This window comes from Rhinoderma darwinii, chromosome 5 (assembly GCF_050947455.1).
Source record: "Rhinoderma darwinii isolate aRhiDar2 chromosome 5, aRhiDar2.hap1, whole genome shotgun sequence".
Taxonomy (NCBI): Eukaryota; Metazoa; Chordata; class Amphibia; order Anura; family Rhinodermatidae; genus Rhinoderma; species Rhinoderma darwinii.
The window spans coordinates 18,181,743-18,204,349 of record NC_134691.1 but is presented as its reverse complement, the minus strand read 5'-3'; positions in this window follow the sequence as shown (position 1 = coordinate 18,204,349).

Here is a 22,607-nt window from a genome sequence, read left to right as displayed (position 1 = left end):
AAGATTTCCTAAAACGGTGTGTACTACTCCCTTCAGAGGACAGCACAAACAGGTTCTAACCAGATTAGAAAGAGAAGTGGGAGGCCCCGCTGCACAACTGAGCAACAAGACAAGTACATTAGAGTCTCTAGTTTGATAAATAGACGCCTCACAGGTCCTCAACTGGCAGCTTCATTAAATAGTACCCGCAAAACGCCAGTGTCAACGTCTACAGTGAAGAGGCGACTCCGGGATGCTGGCCTTCAGGGCAGAGTGGCAAAGAAAAAAACATATCTGAGACTGGCTAATAAAAGGAAAAGATTAATATGGGCAAAAGCACACAGACATTGGACAGAGGAAGATTGGAAAAAAGTGTTATGGACAGACGAATCGAAGTTTGAGGTGTTTGGATCACACAGAAGAACATTTGTGAGACGCAGAACAACTGAAAAGATGCTGGAAGAGTGCCTGACGCCATCTGTCAAGCATGGTGGAGGTAATGTGATGGTCTCGGGTTGCTTTAGTGCTGGTAAAGTGGGAGATTTGTACAAGGTAAAAGGGATTTTGAATAAGGAAGGCTATCACTCCATTTTGCAACGCCATGCCATACCCTGTGGACAGCGCTTGATTGGAGCCAATTTCATCCTACAACAGGACAATGACCCAAAGCACACCTCCAAATTATGCAAGAACTATTTAGGGAAGAAGCCGGCAGCTGGTATTCTATCTGTAATGGAGTGGCCAGCGCAGTCACCAGATCTCAACCCCATAGAGCTGTTGTGGGAGCAGCTTGACCGTATGGTACGCAAGAAGTGCCCATCAAGCCGATCCAACTTGTGGGAGGGCCTTCTGGAAGCATGGGGTGAAATTTCTCCCGATTACCCCAGCAAATTAACAGCTAGAATGCCAAAGGTCTGCAATGCTGTAATTGCTGCAAATGGAGCATTTTTTGACGAAAGCAAAGCTTGAAGGAGAAAATTATTATTTCAAATAAAAATCATTATTTCTAACCTTGTCAATGTCTTGACTATATTTTCTAGTCATTTTATAACTCATTTGATAAATATAAGTGTGAATTTTCATGGAAAACACAAAATTGTCTGGGTGACCCCAAACTTTTGAACGGTAGTGTATATTGCTGCTTGAACGGTACCTAGCAGCAGCCCCAGAATCTTCAGAGGGTGTCACATCCCCAGCATATATGCGATAATTAGTAGTCCCAGTGTTGGAATGGGACTGCTGGAATATAGTGCAACATCTGCTTCACAGCACACTTTTTATTTCATACTTACAATAGTATAAAAAGTACAAAAGTATAAAAGCATGTGGCACACCAAGTCACCAGCCGATCATGAGTTTCACCCTTTCGGCTTCTTCCGCCCCGCAAGAAGCCAAAAGGGTAAAACCTAGGGTCGGGCTGGAGATGTGGCGAGCCGCTTACTTTTATTCTTTGATCCTCTTTTTTCTTTTCCTTTTACCACCGGATGAAGCTTCAGACGGGCACACGAATGGAGTATTAGGGTATGTTCACACGCAGTAGCAAAACATGTCTGAAATTACGGAGCTGTTTTTGCCTGAAATGAGCTCCTGATTTTCAGACGTTTTTGTAAGTACTCGCGTTTTTCGCGGCGTATTTTACGGACGTTATTTGAGCTGTTTTACAATGGAGTCAATGAAAAACGGCTCCAAAAACATCCGAAGATGTGACATGCACTTTGACGTGGGCATCTTTTTACGCTCCGTCTTTTGACAGCGACGCGTAACATTACACCTCGTGGGAACAGGACACCGTAAAACCCATTGCAAGCAATGGGCAGAAGTTTGTAGGCGTAATTGAGCCGTTTTTTCAGGCGTAATTCGGGGCGTAAAACGCTCGAATTACGTCTGAAAACAGTGCATGTGAACATACCCTAACATGCAACTCAATCAAATAATTGACTGATCACTTAATACATGGTTGCCATGAGTCACAGAGGAAGATGCTTTTTTTTAGAAGCTCCCCTTTTTATTTAATAGAAGGGGATCCCAAATAGGGGACCCCCTTTATAAAGTCCACATGCCCAAACAGAGCATATGACCAGGGGTTGCCCTAATAGGACAATCCCTTTAACCAAGTAAGGCAAATGGACATAATGGAATACCCGAATACCTAAGAACAGGTACCTCCAAACTGGAACTACGCCATGAGGTTTATAAAAGACCATCAATGAGCGTAAAAGTAAGCCGATGACATCACAGGACTCCTACAAGTCCTAAACTGTGATGTTGGTCTGTGGAGAAGAACCATTATTGTTTCTACAATGATATAGCTGAATAGTAGTGTATTTCATTCATTGTCCTGTCTCCGTAAATCTGTGTATAGGAAACAGGTAATCAACGTTAATACCATAAAACTTTATATGTGGCCACAATGAACAAACATCCCATAAAAAGATCGTAGCATATTTTATCAAACAATACATAACACAATTTGTTGTCATTGACCTTTAGGTCCGCAGCAGATGGTAGATGGATTTATATGATGTTGTTATTGTTTCAGACGGTTGTCCCTATCGTAAGCCAATATTGTCCCAAACGTTCAACTGTAATTGAAGGTCTGACAGGAAGACTGTAGGAATGAATCACTGAGGTCTGCTTCACTGTGTAAACACAATCCAAACATTCCCAGATGCCACTATCTTCATCCACAATTTCGTGTGGCCGGGAAAAAATAGGACATGTCTTATTTTTTCACGTTTTCCTGGATGCATGAATAGAATCAAGTCTATGAGGGATCTGTGAAAATGGGTCCCGCACAGGTGCAAATCAGCCGTGAAAACTTGGTCTTGTGAATATAGCCTTACCTTGAACATACAGCTTCTTCCTCATAGATATTAAGGGGTCTGGACAAATTTGTGGGTCTGATTGGGAGTTAAAATTAAGTTAGGGGTCTGGTCGGGGGTCTAAATTTAAGGGTCTGGTCGGGGGGGGGGGGGCTGAATTAATTTAGAGGTCTACTCAGGAGTCTGAATTAATTTAGGACTGTGGTCGGGGTTCTGAATTTTTATTTGAGGTCTGGTCAGGGGTCTGAATTAATTTAAGGATGCAACGTGTGAGAAGGTGGAAACTTCGTCCAGTCGTGGAAGATCTAAGAGCTAACAAGAGTAAGAAGCAACATCCAGCACTTCATCTTGGGGAGTGACTCTACTTCATGAATGCAGCATCTTTAGTGCAATGTTTTTTTTGTGTTGCCCCCCTGCACACCACTGTCTCCCACTTGGCCTCCCACAGAACCCCTGCCTACATGTCTCCCCCCTGCCTACCTGTCTCCTCCCTGCCCCTGTCAGGGTGAATTATCCCACTGGCCCCACTCCCATCCCTGCCACTTTTTGTCTCTTAGCCCCCCACCCCAGTCCTGCCACCGATTCTCTCTCCATGTGCTTTTAAAGAGCCCCTGCCCACCTACTGTCTCCACCCTGCCCCTCCACAGAGCCCCTCCCAGTTTGCATCTCACCCTGCCCCCTCCCCTTGCCACACCCCATCCTTCGGTAAGGGGGGGCAGACGTGTTGACAGTATGGGGTCCTGTCCACAATAATCAATGAGGTTCTACGAGAAGTTCCATTTTGGAGATGCTGAGAGGCCAAAAAGCAGTATCAATAGGAAACGGTGTTCTACATAGCATTATGGACACTCCACTATGGGAATCCTTGTAAGATATGTCTGCTAAAATTCCCCTTGAGTCTAGAAACCCCATTTTTCCTATATTCGATTAGAGTATTTTGAGTTAAAGAATATGTACACCTTTAAAATCGTTTTTTTTTTTCTTAATAGAAATGTTTATCAGTGTGTTTTCTGCAACCTTCTAATTACTTTTTATTAAAAATAATTTTTACTTTTTGAGATACAGCTGCTTTGTATTCTGTATACAAAGCAGCTGTATCTAGCGCTAAAACCTGAAACAGTCATGTCAGCGGCACTGACGGGTTCAGTGTCAGCGGGTCCTGGGTGTCCCTGACATGCAGGAGCCACCTGTAATCTATCACATCTAAGTTATGAATTTATGTGATCGGTAACAGCTCGATCCTGGACCTGCTGTCACTGACCTGATGGATTCGGGTCTCAGGGCAAGATACAGCTGCTCTGTATACTGGATATAAAGCAGCTGTATCTCAAAAAGTAAAAATTATTTTCAATAAAAAGTAATTAGAAAGTTGCACCAATCACACTGATACAAAACATGCAGATTTTTTACTCAAAAAAAATAAAATATTTAGGTATTTGTAGCCTTTATTATATTCTGTGCATTTATGCATAATATTTTTGGTGGGTTAACCGCCTTGTAACACTTAATTTCCACTGTGATGGCGCGGTAGGTAAATTGAACACTTATAAAATATCCTCTAATGAACGCGGTAAAGAGAGATGTATTTAGAAATGAGATTACAGAGATTTGGCTCGTGAAACATCTTTCTCTTCCCGAGTTGGTTCACATTAAAATTTCATTGTATGCAGATGGAGTCCTCTCTGGCACATTGCAGACTGTGCGCTCCGGCATGCAAAATTTTGATCCTTCTCTTCCGTTTTTTTTTTTTTATCCTTTCTTGATTTTCATTTACTTTTGTGCAGAGTGCGGAGACTTTGATGCTCACCGCTGCGTAAAATGTCTATTAACCGAGTGCACTTTGTAAGGAGAATAAGGGGGGGGGGGGCGACGACATCTTCGTGTAATATTCATGTTGCCTTGTGGCGGCAAAGGAATTATCCCGGGAACGGAAGAGCATGCATGACATCCCGACAAAGGTTGCTGTATTATCGGAAACCCGCATTATTGCCGCAGAATATCCTGTGACAACTGGGGATAGTTTCGCTCTCAGAGGCCTCGTAGAAAAATACTAGGATGCGATATCCATAAAACGCTAATGCTTCCTCCAAATTACCTTATTTTTCAGTATAAGGTTACGCTGTCCTTCATCTTTATTATGTCCCTTAAATGGATGAAATGGGAAGAATGGACAAGATTTGGCAATTTAGTTTAGTGAGCAGAACCCATGTTTATGACCACACTGGGGCAGCACATAAGAATCCTGTTCCCTCCGATCAGCAGCTTTCTGGAAGAATTTTGTCAATGTCATTATAATTATAAGACCGTGAAGGTAAATATATCAGAGAAAAAAAGGAACGTTTGATTTTTTTTTTTCATTTTTTTCTCATATATTAATAGGATTTTCCATAAAGTGGTTGTCAGGTTTAAAAAACAAAATGTTCAAATATTCTCTCAGGGTATTATGGGTTGAAGGGGTTATGTGGGGACCACAAATGATTATCAGTGTAGTCCCTGCAGTATGTGATACAGTCACTAATATACATTCCGGTCCCCGTCGCGCTGATTCTGGGATTTTCATAGATTTTTATGGCGCTGCCGGTTGACCGGAAGTCTAGTTCCACAGCCGATACGACTCTTCGTCATGTGACCGGCCCCGCTGTAATCTATGTACTTGCTGTACTACTGCTCCTGCTTATACGTAGAGTACAGCGGGGCCGGTCACATGACGAAGAGTCGTATCGTCATCAAAGAAGACTGTGCAATGAGATTTACGGTCCCCTGGCAGCGCTATAAAAATCGATGAAAATCTCAGAACTAGCGCGATGGGGATCGGAATGTATATTAGCGAGTGTATCACATACTGCAGGGACTACACTGCAAATGATTTCTGCTCCCCCCATAATCCCTTTAATAGAGGGGAGTCCCTCATTTAGGATGTTCCTCAGTCATGCAGAGGGGAAATCCACATTCAGGAGCTTCATCTTTTAGGCAGGGAGAAGACGTGAGTAAGAGAGCACCCTCAAACAGCATCTCTCTCTCTGGAGGACCCAGTATGTTCATGCATTATATAGATGACACGTTGATTTCAATGGGCACAATGTAATACCTCAGTTCCCCTGTGGTGGTGCTGTAGGAAAATGGAACACTTGCTAAAAAGTTCCTATGTAGATTACACCTGATCGTGACGGGTCCTAGCAGCGGAACTCTCATGCTGTAGACTTCTAATGAAATGTGCTTGGCCAAAGCGGACAATCACTTTTACCGGCAGCTCTAAAATACAATAATATAACAAATAAAAATCGAATTTGTGGGACAATTTTAAGACATACAAACACATAATTATAGGGATTGTTGTTGTTTTGAGAAACTCCTCTTTAACCTCTTAATGACCAGCTACATTTTTTCGTTTATGACTCTATGCCTTTCTTTCATTTTTTCATTGACATAGATGTGTGAGGCTTTGTTTTATGTGGAAGAAATTTTATTTTTTCTGCGCAGTTTTGGGAGGGGATAAAAAAATTTACTGGGTAATTATGTCATTTATTTTTTGCGCCGTGAACATAATAAAAAGCAAGATTTTTTTGTTTTGTTTTTTTTCATCCCATTCATGTTTCATGCTAAATAATCTGTTAAATTATTTCTTCAGGTTATTATGGTCGTGTAGATACTGAATATATATAGGAAAAGAAAATATTTGTTTTGGACATTATTTTATTATTATTTTTTTGTTACATTTTTTTTAATGATATGAAGGAATAACTTTTTAAAAACTTTATTTATTACTTATAATATATCAGCATACTATTGTGCCTGTTGTACGTTCTAGGTCCCCAGGACTGACTGCAGAGGCTTCGCCCAGCATACGATCACGTAACCAGTTTTCCGGTGACGCGATCGAAGAGGGAAGTCCCCTTTGATCTTAAATCATAGAATTGTTATAGATTTAGAACCTTTTGCATTTCAGGAAAATCCTTTCAAGCGCAGCTACTTTTTTACATGGCTGATTGCCGGGTGGCGAACCGTTTTGCTTTGGAAAAATGTATTAGAAGGGTCAGCATGGTGGCTCAGTGGTATTGTGGGTTTCCTCTGGGTACTCTGGTTTACTCCCACACACCAAAAACATACATTTTAGATTGTGAGCCCCACTGGGGACCGCAAGTGAGGACAACTTCTGTTGGCGCTATGAAAGTAACAGAAAAAAAGAGGCCCAAAAGTAGTTGTTTTCACCTTGTCCCGCTTCTGGCTCCTTACTGATCATTGCAGGGGAACCTGGCAGCAAGTGTTCAACTTCTCTGCAGTGCCCCCACAGGGTAAATGAAGTATTACACCGTTTTTATTGAAATCAATGCATTGTAAATGTAACACATGGACATGCTGGGTCCTCCAGAGTGAGAAAAGCTGTAGATGAGGATCCTGATGTGGAACCCACTTCATCTGTTAGCTCACATTTGAAAGTGGGTTTTCTAAACCAGACAATCCCTTTAATAAGTGAGAAACTCATTATAATTAACATGCAATAAAAGCAACATCCTCCGCACTGTACGGAACCTAAGGACAATATTTTAGGACATTTCGCCATGTGATAGTGAGGAGGAGTGGTCTCTGAAGTTACTGAATAAGCAGTCATATAAATTAAAAATACAAAAAGACCCCGTCGTGCTAGTGACAGTTTCCCTTTAAGGGTAAAAAGATGAGTGCAAAAGACAAAGAGTGGCATCACTCCTCGGTGTCCCTGTGTACCTCTCCATCAATCTCATTCAATAGCCGACAGTAAGACAATAGGGAGCAGAGGAATATACGCAAAACAAATGATCTGCTAATAGCTGCTGCCTGGGTCCCATTACTATCGAAGTTCAATATGGTTTCCTGGCATCTGGCTGAGAGGAGCACATGAGGATACTGCCAAGAAACAGAGTTACATTCAGTAGCAGACCTGGGATAAATCAGAGACGTAGCTGAGGATTCTCTCGCCTGGAGAAAAGATTCAGTACACCGCCCTAGCCCTGTATCTATGTAGCCTTAAAGGGGTTGTCCCAAGATCAACATTTATCACCTATCCACAGGATTGAAATAACTGACTGATCACTAGGACCCCACCAATCAGTAGAACTGGTGTCCCGAGTCCCCGTTCCTCCTCAACAGGAAGTAGGAGCTTGAATAGATTGGCGGAAGAGCACACGCCTGCCGCTCATATCGATGACTATGGGGCTATGGAAACAGTCGAGCGCTGTACTTAGCTGTCTACGTCCTAAAGACTTTGAACGGAATAGTAGTGGGCATGCTCGATTACCACTCCATTCAAGCTCCTTCTCACTGCGGGGGGTGCAGTCAGAAGGAACAAAGAGCTCAAGACCGAAGGCACTTATCACCTATCCACAGAAATCTTGGCAGAGCCCCTTTAAGACAGAGTTGCCTGAGTGGCACCCTATACCCAGAGACATGCCCCTACGGCATTTTTTTTTTATTGTTCTAATATATCCAACATAATATAATGAAGCAACTTTAAAAATAGTTTTCTATAGCCAATAGTTTTGATATCGTACCGTTTTGTGTATACAGCTCCTATGCAGACCAATGTGTCTACATGATTAAAAGCTACAAGCTAAATACTCTGGTCAGTCCAACACTCTGCCTGAACTTGTAGAGCAACAGAGGTCCAGATGACAAATGACCATGACCCCAACCTATTACATCTCTGCCTTTAGAAATTTTAGTATGAAACATTTAGGAGCTCTGGCAATGATACTAGGTTTCCCGATGTTCCTATAAATTAGTCTTCCCAGCTTATCCTAAACTTTTGTCCTTCAAGAGTTCTGGGAATTCAACGCCAGCCCAGTTCAGTGTAGTACGGCACAGGCAGGCGAACTTGTACATGCGCAATACAGGCCTTCATTCAGATCGTAACGTTCACTTCCGTCGGTCACACATAAAGGGTGGAAAGTTGCCTGGACACTTTTTGTACCGTCGTGCTGCTATGAACTTTATATGAAGTTCCCCTACAGGACGGTGCTGTTGTTTATTGCTGAAGGCTCTAAGGAAGTGTAAGACCAAGTTCACACAGGGCAGATACGCTGTGTAAAAGTACACAGTGCATCCGCCATGGACCCCGCAGGGAATTCCGTCCGAAAAACCGCATCAAATTGTGGTGCAGTTTTTCAGGCGGAATGTCCGATGCAGAAAACAACAGGTTAAAAAAAGCCTATACTTACCCCCAGTGGCGGACACAGACTGCAAAAGGCCCCTGTGCAGATAATGTGCCAGGGCCCCCCCGCCCCCCCCCCCAATACCGACAAAGTTACCTAAACATATATATGCATATAAAAATAAACCTTACTAATAAAAATTATGAAGGAAGATTTATATTGTACAATTTATTACCAGTTTAGAACACAAGTAACACATTTTTTTCCGGGTTAAATTCTTATCTAAACTAAGTCCCTAAATGTGGGCAAAGAAAATGAAAAACCTATACTCACCTCCTCCGGCGCCTCCGTTCCCCCTCCGCAGCCCCTATCCCTTTCTGTGTTTACAAAGCTGCTGTGGTGACGCGCGGTCGATGGCACATGACCGCTGCAGCCAATCAATGCCCTCAACAGCGATTTGCTGTGGAACTACTGTCCTCAGCAGCACACCAATGAGGAGTTATTGGCAGCAGCGGTCACGTGCCATCGGCAGCGCGTCACCAGTGCAGCCTTGTACACTTGTAACACAGACCGAGACAGGAGGATGGGGGCTGCGGCGGGTGAACGGAGGCGAGGGAGGAGGTGAGTATAGTTTTTTTATTTTCTTTGCCCACATTTAGAGACTTAGGTTAAATTGAATCATTGAATATAACACAAAGCACTCATGCAACTGAGATGCAATAATTTAGATGATCTTATCATGCTTAGCTTACTGCACTGTTACCTATCAAGCAGGACTGAATCTCAAGATATCTACAGAGGGGGCTGTATGGCGTTATCTACAGGGGGGACTGTATGGCGCTATCAACAGAGGGGGCTGTATGGCGTTATCTACAGGGGGGACTGTATGGCGCTATCTACAGAGGGGTCTGTATGGCGCTATCTACAGGGGGGTCTGTATGGCGCTATCTACAGGGGGGACTGTATGGCGCTATCTACAGGGGGGACTGTATGGCACTATCTACAGGGGGGACTGTATGGCGCTATCTACAGGGGGGACTGTATGGCGCTATCTACAGGGGGGACTGTATGGCGCTATCTACAGAGGGGGCTGTATGGCGTTATCTACAGGGGGGCTGTATGGCGTTATCTACAGGGGGCTGTATGGTGTTATCTACAGGGGGGACTTTATGGCGTTATCTACAGTGGGGTCTGTATGGCGTTATCTACAGGGGTTCTGTATGGCGTTCCCTACAGGGGGGGTCTGTAGGGAAAGTCATACAGCCCCCCCCTGTAGGGAACGCCATACAGACCCCCCTTTAGGGAACGCCATACAGACCCCCCTGTAGGGAACGCTATACAGCCCCCCCTGTAGGGAACGCTATACAGCCCCCCCTGTAGGGAACGCCTTACAGCCCCCCCCTGTAGGGAACGCTATACAGCCCCCCCCCTGTAGGGAACGCCATACACCCCCAATCACTCAAAAAAATGCGACCTACAGTGTGAAAAGACAAAAGACATGTATCCCCTATCCACAGGATAGGGGATACATGTGTGATCGCTGGCATTGATAGGGAGAGCGGGGGACCGAAAGTCCCCCGAAGTTCTCCATCACTCACCTCTGACTTCCGGTGTCTGCGCAGCTCAAGTGTGACCGGCGCTCCATTCATTTCTACGGAGCTGCCGACACAGACCCCGGAAGTCCGAGGTTTGTGATGGAGAACTTCAGGGGACTTTCGGTCCCCCGTTCTCCCTATCAATGCCAGCGATCACACACGTATCCCCTATCCTGTGGATAGGGGATACATGTCTTATGTTTAATGGCAGAGCGGGGAGATACTCCCTGCTCTGCCGTAGTGTTCCGTGGCATCGCGCTGTAGCAGCCATAGCGGCAGCTAGCGGAGATTCCGGCCAAGGTGGGGGCCCGTGCCGGCAGGTGACGCGGGCCCCCTCATGCCGCGGCCCCGTAGCAGCCGCTACGGCTGCTATAGCAGTAGTTACGCCCCTGTGTTAGGGGGAGTTCACACTGAGGTTTTTTTCGCGAAAAACGTCAGAAAGTGCCTCCCATTGAAATCCATGAAATTTTTCCTGCGAGCAGTAAAAACCGCATGCGGGAAAAAGAAGCGCAATGCCCTTTCTTCGGGCGTTTCTGTCTCTGACTTCCCATTGACAACAATGGCAGGCAGAAAATGCGTTTTTTGCTGCGTTTCCCTGCCCACGGCCCGATGGCCGAAAAACGCCACAAAAAAACGCAATGAAAAACGCGGGAAGTGTTCTACCGGCAGGTCAAAATATGCCTCAAAATTCCGGAAGGAATTATGAGGCAGATTTTTCTACATAAAAACTTCTCCCTTCTGACATGAACTTTTTAACTTCATCTACCTGTCCTCTGCAGTCTGCACGTCCTCCACTCGTCCTGTGTCTGTCCTCCGCTCATCCTATGAGTTCTCCGGCAGTCCTGACTGTACTGTCCAGCCGCCCGAAGTCTTACGTCGCACCGCCCCCTGTCCTCTCCCCTGCCTGAGCGCTCCTCCTACCACCAGCATCGCCGTCCTGTCCTATTCATCTGTGCCAGATTGGCAGTGCAGTGTAGCGGCTATCACCGGGCCCGGGCACCCGCCCCCTCCCTCCCGATTGGTAGTGCAGTGTGGCGGCTATCACCGGGCCCCCGCCCCCTCCCTCCCCTCATGCCTAGTGTTGTGATGCTACTAGGCATGAGGGGGCCCGTGCCGCCAGGCCTGGTACATAAAATGTAATGTGCCTGTCAGGGCGACACGGGCCCCCCCATGCCGCGGGCCCCGTAGCAGCTGCTACGGCTGCTACTGTGGTAGTTACGCCACTGAACGGGCCCCCTTCCCACGCGGGGCCCTTGTGCAGCTGCACCGGCTGCACATGCGGTATGTCCGCCCCTGCTTACCCCGGCTCCGTAGGCGACGCTTCCATCTGACATCCCGCAGCCCGGCCTCCTGGAATGACGTTTCATCCCATGTGATCGCTGCAGCCTGTTCCTACTGGTTTCTCATGCTTTTCGGCTCCTTACAGCGCAATCACTGCAGCACCAACCACCCGTGGCACCAAAAACCAAACCTTTTTATCTACTACGCTTCTCCCTTTTTTCGGGGCAGTACCTGAAATAAAATAAGGCATTAGAATCATGCATGACACAAAACACAACTTTGTCTCTCTCTCTTTAATGCTTCATTAGAGCCTTCAGCAGCAACTCCGTCCCTGTAAGGAAATTTCACATTTAAAAAAACTCTTTCCTCCTCTTACAAGAAGACTCCATCTGAGAAGGCTCAGCAGGACCTCAGAGTTCAACGTGTCCAAGAATATCTTCATTTTTTAATACAAAAAAATAGGAAGAAGAAAATAACGACAGACTTAGAGAGAATTAACCAGACGGCACAATTTTACCTGTAGCACCCTCGTTTCCAAGGATTTCGGTGAAGGTCGAGGTACTCAGCTGGCCTCAGGACTTGGGTGCCCCTAGATTGTCCGATGTTGGCTAACGGGATAGAATCAGACACAATGAGGACAGCTGGAAGAACTTCCATGGACAACGACAAATGTTATATCGCTAGAAAAGTACCGGCGAGGGTGTGCAGTAGATGGGTATCACAGTATGGTCCGGCAGATCATTAGTCCACAGAGGACTATGTACAGATGCGGTACGAGGGGGGAAGCGTAGCATGCAGTTGGAGGTCCTCAACAGAAATGTACCAGGTATGTTCAGTAACGGAGCTGTAGCAGATCCGAGCATGCAGTACAGCGGGGGCAAAGCAGAAGAGGAGTCAAAACAAGCTAAAGTTTAGTAACAGAAATGTAGCAGTGCCATGAAGGCAGAACAGCAGAAACAAATGGGGGATTAAAGGGGTATTTCAGCCTTTAGCATTTTTCACCTACTCACTAGAGGTGCGCTGTGCACGGTTGTTTCCGTCAGCCCTATAGACTTTGAATGGAGCTGCACTGACCATGCCCCGACTCCGATCCATTCCAAATTTCTCCTAACCGCCAACTCACGGTTGGGGGGGACAGGGGACTGGGGTCCCCCATTCTGGCAATTAGAGATAAGCGAACCGGGACAACCGAACCCGGTTTCGGTCCGAACATCGTGAAAAGTTCGGTTCGCAGCGAATCCGAACTTCACCGGCTTTGGCCGAACACGTTTTGACCGAACCCGGCTTATGAGTCACTGATTTTCCTGTACGCGACGTCAGGAGATAGTCACTGTCCAGGGTGCTGAAAGAGTTAAGCGATCGGCAGTAACTGTTTCAGCACCCTGGACAGTGACTACCGATCACAATATACAGCAACCTGTAAAAAAAATAGAAGTTCCTACTTACCGATAACTCCCTGCTTCTTCCTCCAGCCCGGCCTCCCGGGATGACGTTTCAGTCTAAGTGACGGCTGCAGCCAATCACAGGCCAATCACAGGCCAATCACAGGCTGCAGCGGTCACATGGACTGCCGCGTCATCCAGGGAGGTCGGGCTGGATGCCGAAAGAGGGACGCGTCACCAAGACAACGGCCGGGTAAGTATGAAATTCGTTTACTTTCACTAGGGAAAGTGCTGTCCCTTCTCTCTATCCTGCACTGATAGAGAGAAGGGAAGCACTTTTACCACAGTCCGCAGCAGCTAGTCCGCATCAATTTACTGCACATTTTAGGCAGATCCGTCCGCCACAGAATCTGCAATGCGGATTCTGTGCTGCATTGATGCGGACAGTTGCGGAAGAAATCAGCCACGTCTGGGCATGCCCTAATGCCTCATGCACACGAACGGACTGGAGGAAGAAGCAGGAAGTTCTCGGTAAGTACGAACGTCTTTTTTTTTTTTACAGGTTGTTCTATATTGTGATCGGAATTCACTGTCCAGGGTGCTGAAAGAGTTACTGCCTATCAGTTAACTCTTTCAGCACCCTGGACAGTGACTATTTACTGGCGTCGCCTAGCAACGCTGCCGTAATGCCGGGTGCACACATGTAGCCACCCGTCATTACGGGAGCTCCATAGACTTCTATGGGCTGCCTGTGCCGTTATCACGGCCTGAAATAGGACATGTTCTATCTTTTTCAACGGCACGGGCACCTTCCAGTAAGAAAACGGGAAGGTACCCGGGGCCAACAGAAGTCTATGGGCCCGTTATAACGGGATAACGGGAGTTTTTACGGTCGTGTGCATGATGCCTAATACACGATTTTTATGGGCTTTCTTGAATTACAGGTTCGGTCCGAATCGAACTTTTTCATGAAATTCGGCGAACCAGCCGAACCGAACTTATCATAAGTTCGCTCATCTCTACTGGCAATCAGTGGGGGTCCCAGCGGTAGCTTTTTTTAACCTATGCAATGGAAATGTTGGAGACTGGAATACCCCTTTAAATACTAACACTATTCTAATGATGAGGGAAACACAAGCCTAGATGGGTAAACCTTATAACTGGCACTAAAGTTAGTGTGTTACTGTATTAAATACGGCGCCTAATTCTCAGCTACTTGGCATCCCTGCCTGCTCAGCCGTGGCGGCAGACGGAGAGACTGACAGACAATATGGGATCCCGGTGAGTATGTTACAAAACTCATGTGGGTCCATATAAATCTTCAAAATCTCAAAGAAATAATGTTAAAACCAGCAGATTTGTATGAAGGATGCCAGACTATTGGAATATTTAAGCCACTGGAGGAATTAACAGGAATATTTTTGCAATTACTGTAAGTAATTCCACCCAAAAATATTTTTCTCTCTCTTTCTTTAATGTCTCTTGACAAGGGAACTAGCCAAGGCTCGATGAAAAGGAAACAAGTGAGATTTGGATATGTCATTTCATTTATTTCTCTTATATAGGATAATATTTCAGAAGTGATGTTTGGATGCGATCCCTCACGTACACATGCAAAAACAGCGCCACACTTCTCAATGGGTTGTGTCCGGTATTGCAGCCCAGCCCTATTCAAGTTAATGAAGCTGAGTTGCAATACCAGACACAAACTGTAGACATGAGTGGCGCTGTTTCTGGGGAAGAAAAAAAAGCTGAATGTTTATTCTGATCTAAAAATAAAATTCCCACCACAGACTTGGCATGTAGATGGACTATGCCATGTCTTTTTGGTGGGGGCTTTGACCACTGGGACCTCCATGAACCCTAGAAAAGGGGAGTCTATACCCCATTTTCAACAGAGATGGGGCCATGCATGAATTGTCACTAAAGCCTATGAGAGATATGGAAACAGATTGAGCATGCCCGTCAGTTACCTTATCTCTCCACTTGGACTGGGCATCCTCATTTTCTGATTGGTGGAGATCCCAGCAGTTGCATTTCCACCAATCGGACTTTTATAGCATATTTACTAGATGTGTTTTGTGGAAAAAACTTTTTATGTGGCAAAAGGGCTTTTGGGTTAGGCACCAGGTCCCGGATCTAACCGTTATATCTGTGCCCACTAAAGCTATGCCATTGGTCTCGTGTAATCATAAATTATAGCAATTCTGACACCCAATCTCATCAACGGTTGAGTTGTTGCAAAACTCACATCTGCCATTGAGGAAGATGAGTCATATGAAACCTACTTATTTTAGACAGGATTTTGAATTCCCCCTCGCCCTCTCCACCAATACTAAGTGCCGGCAAACAAACATGAATCTAGATACATCACACTCCACATAACTTTTACTTTTTATCTACATGAAAAGGATATTACTCATCCCTTTGGCAAACAGATTAAGTAAACTGAATTCCTAAAGTTGGAACCAAAAGTATTGCTTGATATTTGCTGGTTTACGACATGGTCATTATATCCAGCAAATATGTCTATAGCGCTACACCTATTGAATGATATGGTCATGTGACCACAGTACATGACATAAGTATGGGCCACACATCACCTATAGATGCATTGTTTATAGGTGACCACAGGGTTTTACCCACAATGGAAAGCAGGGTAACGAGGGGGGAATTTTGACATCATATTAGAGACCATATTGTAATAAAATAGGTCATCATTATATTTGTAGGTTAAAAAAATTCTGTACTGATATATATATATATATATATATATATATAATCTGTATAGAGGTCAAAAATAAATAATATGTAGCTATAGTGTTAAAGCGTACCTAACCTTTCAGGTGACTTTTTATGTGTAAATGAGAAATATCACAACTTCTGACCGTTATATGACTTGTATTCGGCATGATTTTAGCAGTTTTCACTCTGCAGGCTTTATTTCAAATTCTCAGATGTCTCTGGACTAGTGGGTGGAGCCTAACGGCTATCATGTCTCTTATACACAGCACACATAGAAGAGGAGAATCCCGCTCTCCTATCCGTTTATATGACATATATATAGAAGCAGCATCAGTTTGGTAGAGATTATACAGCAGTAATGAGCAGTGTAGCTGAGAATCCAGCACTGGTGTCAAAATATAACACTTACCAGAAGCTGCAGGAGCATGGAGAACATTATACAGCATTAATGAGCAGTGTAGCTGTGAATACTGTACTGGGGTGAGATATAATACTTACTAGAAGCAGCAGCAGCATGGAGGACATTATAGAACAATAATGAGCAATGCAGCTGTGAATCCAGCACTGGGGTGGAAATTAACACTAACAAGAAAGTGCTTCAGTATGGAGAAGATTATTCAGCAGTAATGGGCAGTGCAGCTGTGAATCCAGCACTGGAGTGAGACAGTAACACTAAGGAGCCTCACACACGAGCGTGTTTGGTCCGTGATATACGGTCCGTACGTCGGCCGCATTTCCCGTACCAAACACACTGCAGGGAGCCGGGCTCCTAGCATCATAGTTATCTATGACGCTAGGTGTTTCTTCCTCCCCACGGAACTACTGTCCCGTACTGAAAACAGGATTACAGTATGGGACAGTTGTCCCACAGCGAGGCAGTGACACCTAGCATTATAGATAACTATGATGCTAGGAGCACGGCTCTCTCTAGTATGATTGGTCTGGGAAATGCGGCCGACATATGGACCGTATATCACGGACCAAACACGTTCATGTGTGGGAGGCCTTACTAGAAACAGTAGCAACATGGAGGAGATCATACACCAGTAATGAGCAGTGTAGTTGCCATCCCAGCACTGGGCTGAGATAGAACACTTACTAAAAGCTGCAGCAGTGTCTCTGTGTGTCTCTCTTACCCTGCTCCTGCCCCCTCCACCCCCTCCATAGACTTCTATGGGCAGCTGTAACCTGATCCCTCCGTCAGTTGATAGTACACCTTGTCTTGAGGAGATGGATTTAGCAGTAAATTCAGAGCAAGTGAACAGTTCACACACACTATTTTCAGACGTAATTTGGGCGTTTTACGCCACGAATTACGCCTGAAAAAACGGCTCCATTACGCCTACAAACATCTGCCCATTGCTTTCAATGGGTTTTACGTTCTGTTCCCAAGAGGTGTTATTTTACGCGACGCTGTCAAAATACGGCGCGTAAAAAGAAGTGCACGTCACTTCTTGGGACGTTTTTTGAGGCGTTTTTCATTGACTCCATTGAAAAACAGCTCCAATAACGTCCATAAAATACGCCGCGAGTTGCTACAAAAACGTCTGAAAATCAGGAGCTGTTTTCGCCTGAAAACAGCTCCGTATTTTCAGACGTTTTTGGTAACTGTGTGTGAACATACCCTCTTAAGTGGGAGGCCTCATAAGTGGAGAAAGAGACACTTTTCTCTAGTAAGAGCCACCACTAGGGGGAGTTCACTGAAGGCAAATATATTAAGTCTTTCAATGGGAGTTGAAATCCTCCTCTATTGGTCTGTTTTTTTTTCACAAATAGGTGGGATTTATTCAGATTTACATAAAGGGGAGTGTTTCTAGGCAAAATGGGGCAGGTTTTAAAATATCCCACAATTTTGGATTCAACTGAGGGAAGGTGTCGGAGGTATTTGGGTAAGTTCACACGCAAAATGAAAAACGGCTGTAAAATACAAAGCTGTTTTCAAGAGAAAACAGCCTCTGATTTTCAGCTTTTTTGAAACCACAAAGGTTTTTTGCGGACGTTTTTGGAGCTGTTTTTCTATTGACACAATGAAAAATGGCTCAATAAGTAGCATGCACTTCTTTTCACGGGGCGTTTTTTTTTTTACACGCTAATTTTTAAAACAGCCGCGTAAAAAAAACGCCTCGTCCGAACGAAACGCTGTTTTTTACATTGAAATCAATGGGCAGGTGTTTGGAGGCATTCAGCTTTCGTTTTTTCAGACATCTTTCGTGGCGTTTACGGGCCAAAAACCGTCTGAAAATAAGCCGTGTGAACATACCCCTAGAATGTGAGCCCTATTGTAACAGGAACTAATTTGAGTATATTTTGCATACAGCGCTGCGGAATACATTGGTGCTATATCAATACAGTGAACTACAACACGACTCCATTCACTTGAGTATGGCTGTGCTGCAGTTCCCTACATAATCGGTGGCCGAAAGCGCCGCTGTGGAGGGAAAAACTGTGAAGGGGACGGATTGCTAAACCAGCGCTGTGGCCCCATTAATTTTCAGAATCAGTGGAGGTCTCTGCAGTCAAACCCTCATCTATCAGAAAGTGATGGCATACCACATTAAATTGTTAAAAAATTTATTTGATCTTTTCTTAAAGGGATTTTCCATCACTTCCATTTATGGTCCATTGATTAGTTGTACCACAAATGTATAATTGATGGTGGTCCAACAACTGGGATTCCCATCAACTGCTAAAATAATTTACATCGGGAGACATCAATTTGGCCCATTATAGTTTAAGACTAAGGAATTTCCCAAAATTTGTTTTCGGTCCAATTTGGTCGAATCGGCCGTCCGATTCAAGTTGTTCCAAATAAATTTGCCATGGTTTGAAAGTTCCCCGCTCACCCTGAAAACTCGTGTCTGACTCTAGGACTGTATCCAACCCCTTTCAAGCTCTTAACACCCAGTCAGCCTAAACTTTGTCATAGTGACATGTCAGAAGTTGTGATCGGTGCGGGTCCGAGCACGGAGACCCCCATGATCGTGTAGAGCTCAGGTGAGCACTGTGCCGCTTCGTTTGTCATCGGCTAATCTCGGAATGCCAAGCGAGCGGTGTACGGGCTCAATAGAAAGTCGGTGAGCTTGTACAGCCGATCAGAAACGTAGCGGCACTGCGCTCACCCGCTTAGTTTCAGTGACCGGCCGGGGTCGCAGTGTTCGGACTCCTCAATCAAAACGTCAGACATGTCACTATGAAATGTCAAAAGATTTTTTTAGAAGTTTAGTTACCCTTTAAGATTTTTGGAGCCGAATGAAAGTGAAGAAGCACGGCACCCAGAAGAGGATCATATTGATAGGTGGGGGGGCCCAGCAGTCGGACCCCCGTGATCACACATATATGGCATCACATTTTCCATCGGTAGGATAGCCTTTTCACTTAGTTATGGCAAATCAAACCATGTTAGTAATGCTGCAAATAATGAGTAATATGTCAGGAATCCAAACAGGATCTGCACTCCAGTATAAGAGATCAGTGCCGCCGGATCCGGCCTTCCTCTCTGGCGGAGAGGTCAATGGTCAATTTTAGCCGTCATCTACATAAAAGGAAATTGTCTGACATCCTCTTACATAATCGACATTACACTCCCTCCTTCTTCTTCATCAGGAAAACACGAGACTGAAAGAAGTTAGAAATTAAACATATATTTGTAATGATATTTATGATTAAAGCAGAAGTAAGAGATAACGTATTGGTTCAAACAGGTATCTACACCATTACTACCGTTTTGTGTATACAGCTACTACGCAGATTTACATATCTGCATGGTGACAGACTACAAACAAGACTTGTGTCCTCTGATCCTACAGTCACGAGTTACTCCACTCCCTCTGCACTTACAGACGGTAGAAGAGGAGTCAGATGATTGCTTGATCAGACTACACAGGGCTTGTTTGTAGTCTGTAACCCTGGAGACACATAGGCCTGCATGGGAGCTGTGTACACAAAACAGTAAGAGATCTGTTTGGAATGCTGCCTTATTTTTTTCATTTATGCAGTGGAGTAAAAAACAAAAAAAATATTTTGTAAAGGTGGACATATTTTTTAAGTCCTGTTAAGACTCATCTTCCGTTTTCTGTCCTCAGATTTGGAGCAATTTGGCCTTGAGTAATTGTAGACAAACTGGATATATGGGCCTACTGCTTGACAACCTGAAAAGACTGTGGTAGTTAGGTAATTTATCCCTAGCAACCAGACTGCCAGACATGACTGCGACAAATGTGGATTGGCACCGTGTTTACAACAGGGAAGGGGAAAAGCAGTTTCACGGCGGTCGGCCATGTTATTCGCCATCTCAGGCAGCATTATTAATCAGATTTTTCTAAAATAAGTTTAGTTGGAGGTCCTGTGAAAAAACGGTCGTTTTTTTTATCCAGAAGGACCAATGACAGCAGCTTCTCTGATCATTTGTCCTAATGTCAACACTTCCTGACCTTGCTCCGGCCTTGTTCAGCCTTTTCATAGGGACATTGTGTGAAGACAAATCCCAATCGGCATCAATATTCACAGGCTAAATTCTGTGATCATGGGGGGAGGGGAGATTTAGGACTTCCTGTCAGTCAACATATTAAATAATGCTACAGTCATCCCTAGGCTGAAATGGCTGATAACAGGGAACACTAGACTGCTTAGCAAAGGTTAGTTGGTTTGGTGTTCCTTCAGTTCATGCAATGACAATGTAGTCAAAATGCATCTTACTTGGGTCAGGACCCGTCACTCATTTCACTCCCCATTTCCCAAAAATCTCTCACCTCTGCCGTGCAGGAGCAGTTCTTTCAGTTTCTATATGAGACACCAATCTTCCCGGGAAATGCTTTATAATTAAGAAAATCAACAAGTCCTTTCCTGGGGCTATGTCAATACAGTTATTTCCATAGACAATGAACACACCAGCGAGTGCTGGTGTGTTCATGACTGCAAGATGCAGCAGAGCTGAGTTGGTCAGATACAGTGAAGTTATATATATATCGTTTTCTATCTATCTTAGTGGTATCCAACCCGTGGCTCTCCTAAGTTGCGAAATGACTACTCTCCTCAGCATGCTCTGACAGCTTCTTAACAGAATGTATCATTGCAAAGACCCATTAAAGTGACAGAATCTGCTCCACCTGAGGAACCGCTGGTGATCCAGTCAATCCCTGTACACATTAGATTACAAAAGAAACCTACTGACAGGAGTTTAATATATACTGGGGTCTTTTATGAGTTGACCCACCTGGACAATCTTTGTTCATTTCCCCTATGAGGCCTGGTTCCCACTGGTCGGATGCGCTGTGTAAAAACTATGCAGCGTATCCGACCTGGAAGCCGCAGCACATTCCCTCCGAAAAGCTGGACCACTTTGTGCTGCGGAAAGCATTGGGAAAAAAACCCGGAAAAAACCCGCTCTTACTTACCTCGGCCGTTGTCATGTTGACGCGTCCCTCCATTGCCGTCCGGTCTGGCCTCCCTGGATGACGCTGCTGCCATGTGATGGCTGCAACCTGTGATTGGCTACAGCAGTCACATGAGATAAAACGTAATCCCAGGAGGTCGGACTGGAAGAAAAAGCTCCGTTCTGGGTACGTATAATTATTTTTTTCCTGAGTTGCGATTTTTGCAGGTTTTGTTGCGGGTTTTGCATCCCTATTGAATTCAATGGGAAGATCCGCAACAGAAAAGCAATAAAAACGCAGCATAAATTCACATGTGGATTTAAATTCCGCACCGCAGGTCAATTTCTTAATGTTTACACTGCGGTTTTTTTCCTGCGGCGTGGACTTGAGATTTTCTGAATCTCATCCACTTTGCTGCACAATTTTCGCACAGAATTCCTTTTACGGAAATTCCAAAGCGTTTACGCTACGTGGGAACTCGGCCTTAAGGTTTTATTCTTTTTTGTTGGTTATATTCTGTTATTCCTCCTAGAAATTGATCAATACATTGACAAGTGGGTGTTACCATTCTCCTTATGGGCGTGTCGCTACACAGTCTCACTCTGTCAGCACTGATTGGTCAGTGTCAGTCTGTGTAGGGACACACCCCCAACTAGTAACACCCAGTTGTCAATTTCTTCATACATTTCTAGGAAGAATAACAGAGGAACGGTACAATCACACAGCTCTAAGAAAAGATACGCCAGAATTGTTATTTCATGGGGAAATATTTACTAAACAGACGTGTCAGGAGAGGGGATAGTTCTTCTTTGATGATGTTCAAGGATAAATGGACATCTTACCAACACCTACAACCAGTGAGACATCTGTACAGCTTTGGACCCACTGAACACTGGACAACCATGTTGGAAAATCCATTTATGTTATATTGTTATATTAGCGCTCATTACTCGTAATCTTTGTATCAGGTTTTGTAAGTCTTTTTGAATGTCTGGCTTGTTTTTTAGCAGTGTTCCCTAATCTGTGGCTCAGGGGCCACACGTGGCTCTCAGGTCACCTCTATGTCCCTAATAGAGAATATGGAAAGGGATTATTATTGTGAAGCAACCCCTTTAATCTATGTGTGATTTCTGACAACTTTTTGATTTCTGACAACTTTTTTCCCACCCACTAAAAAACTATAGATATATCCACGAATGTCTCTGAATGGTGACAATGTTCAGATCACATTTCTGTGGTTCACCAAACAGGATATAATGTTATACGGACATACTAATGAGTCTATAACCGGCCACAACTGCGAAGA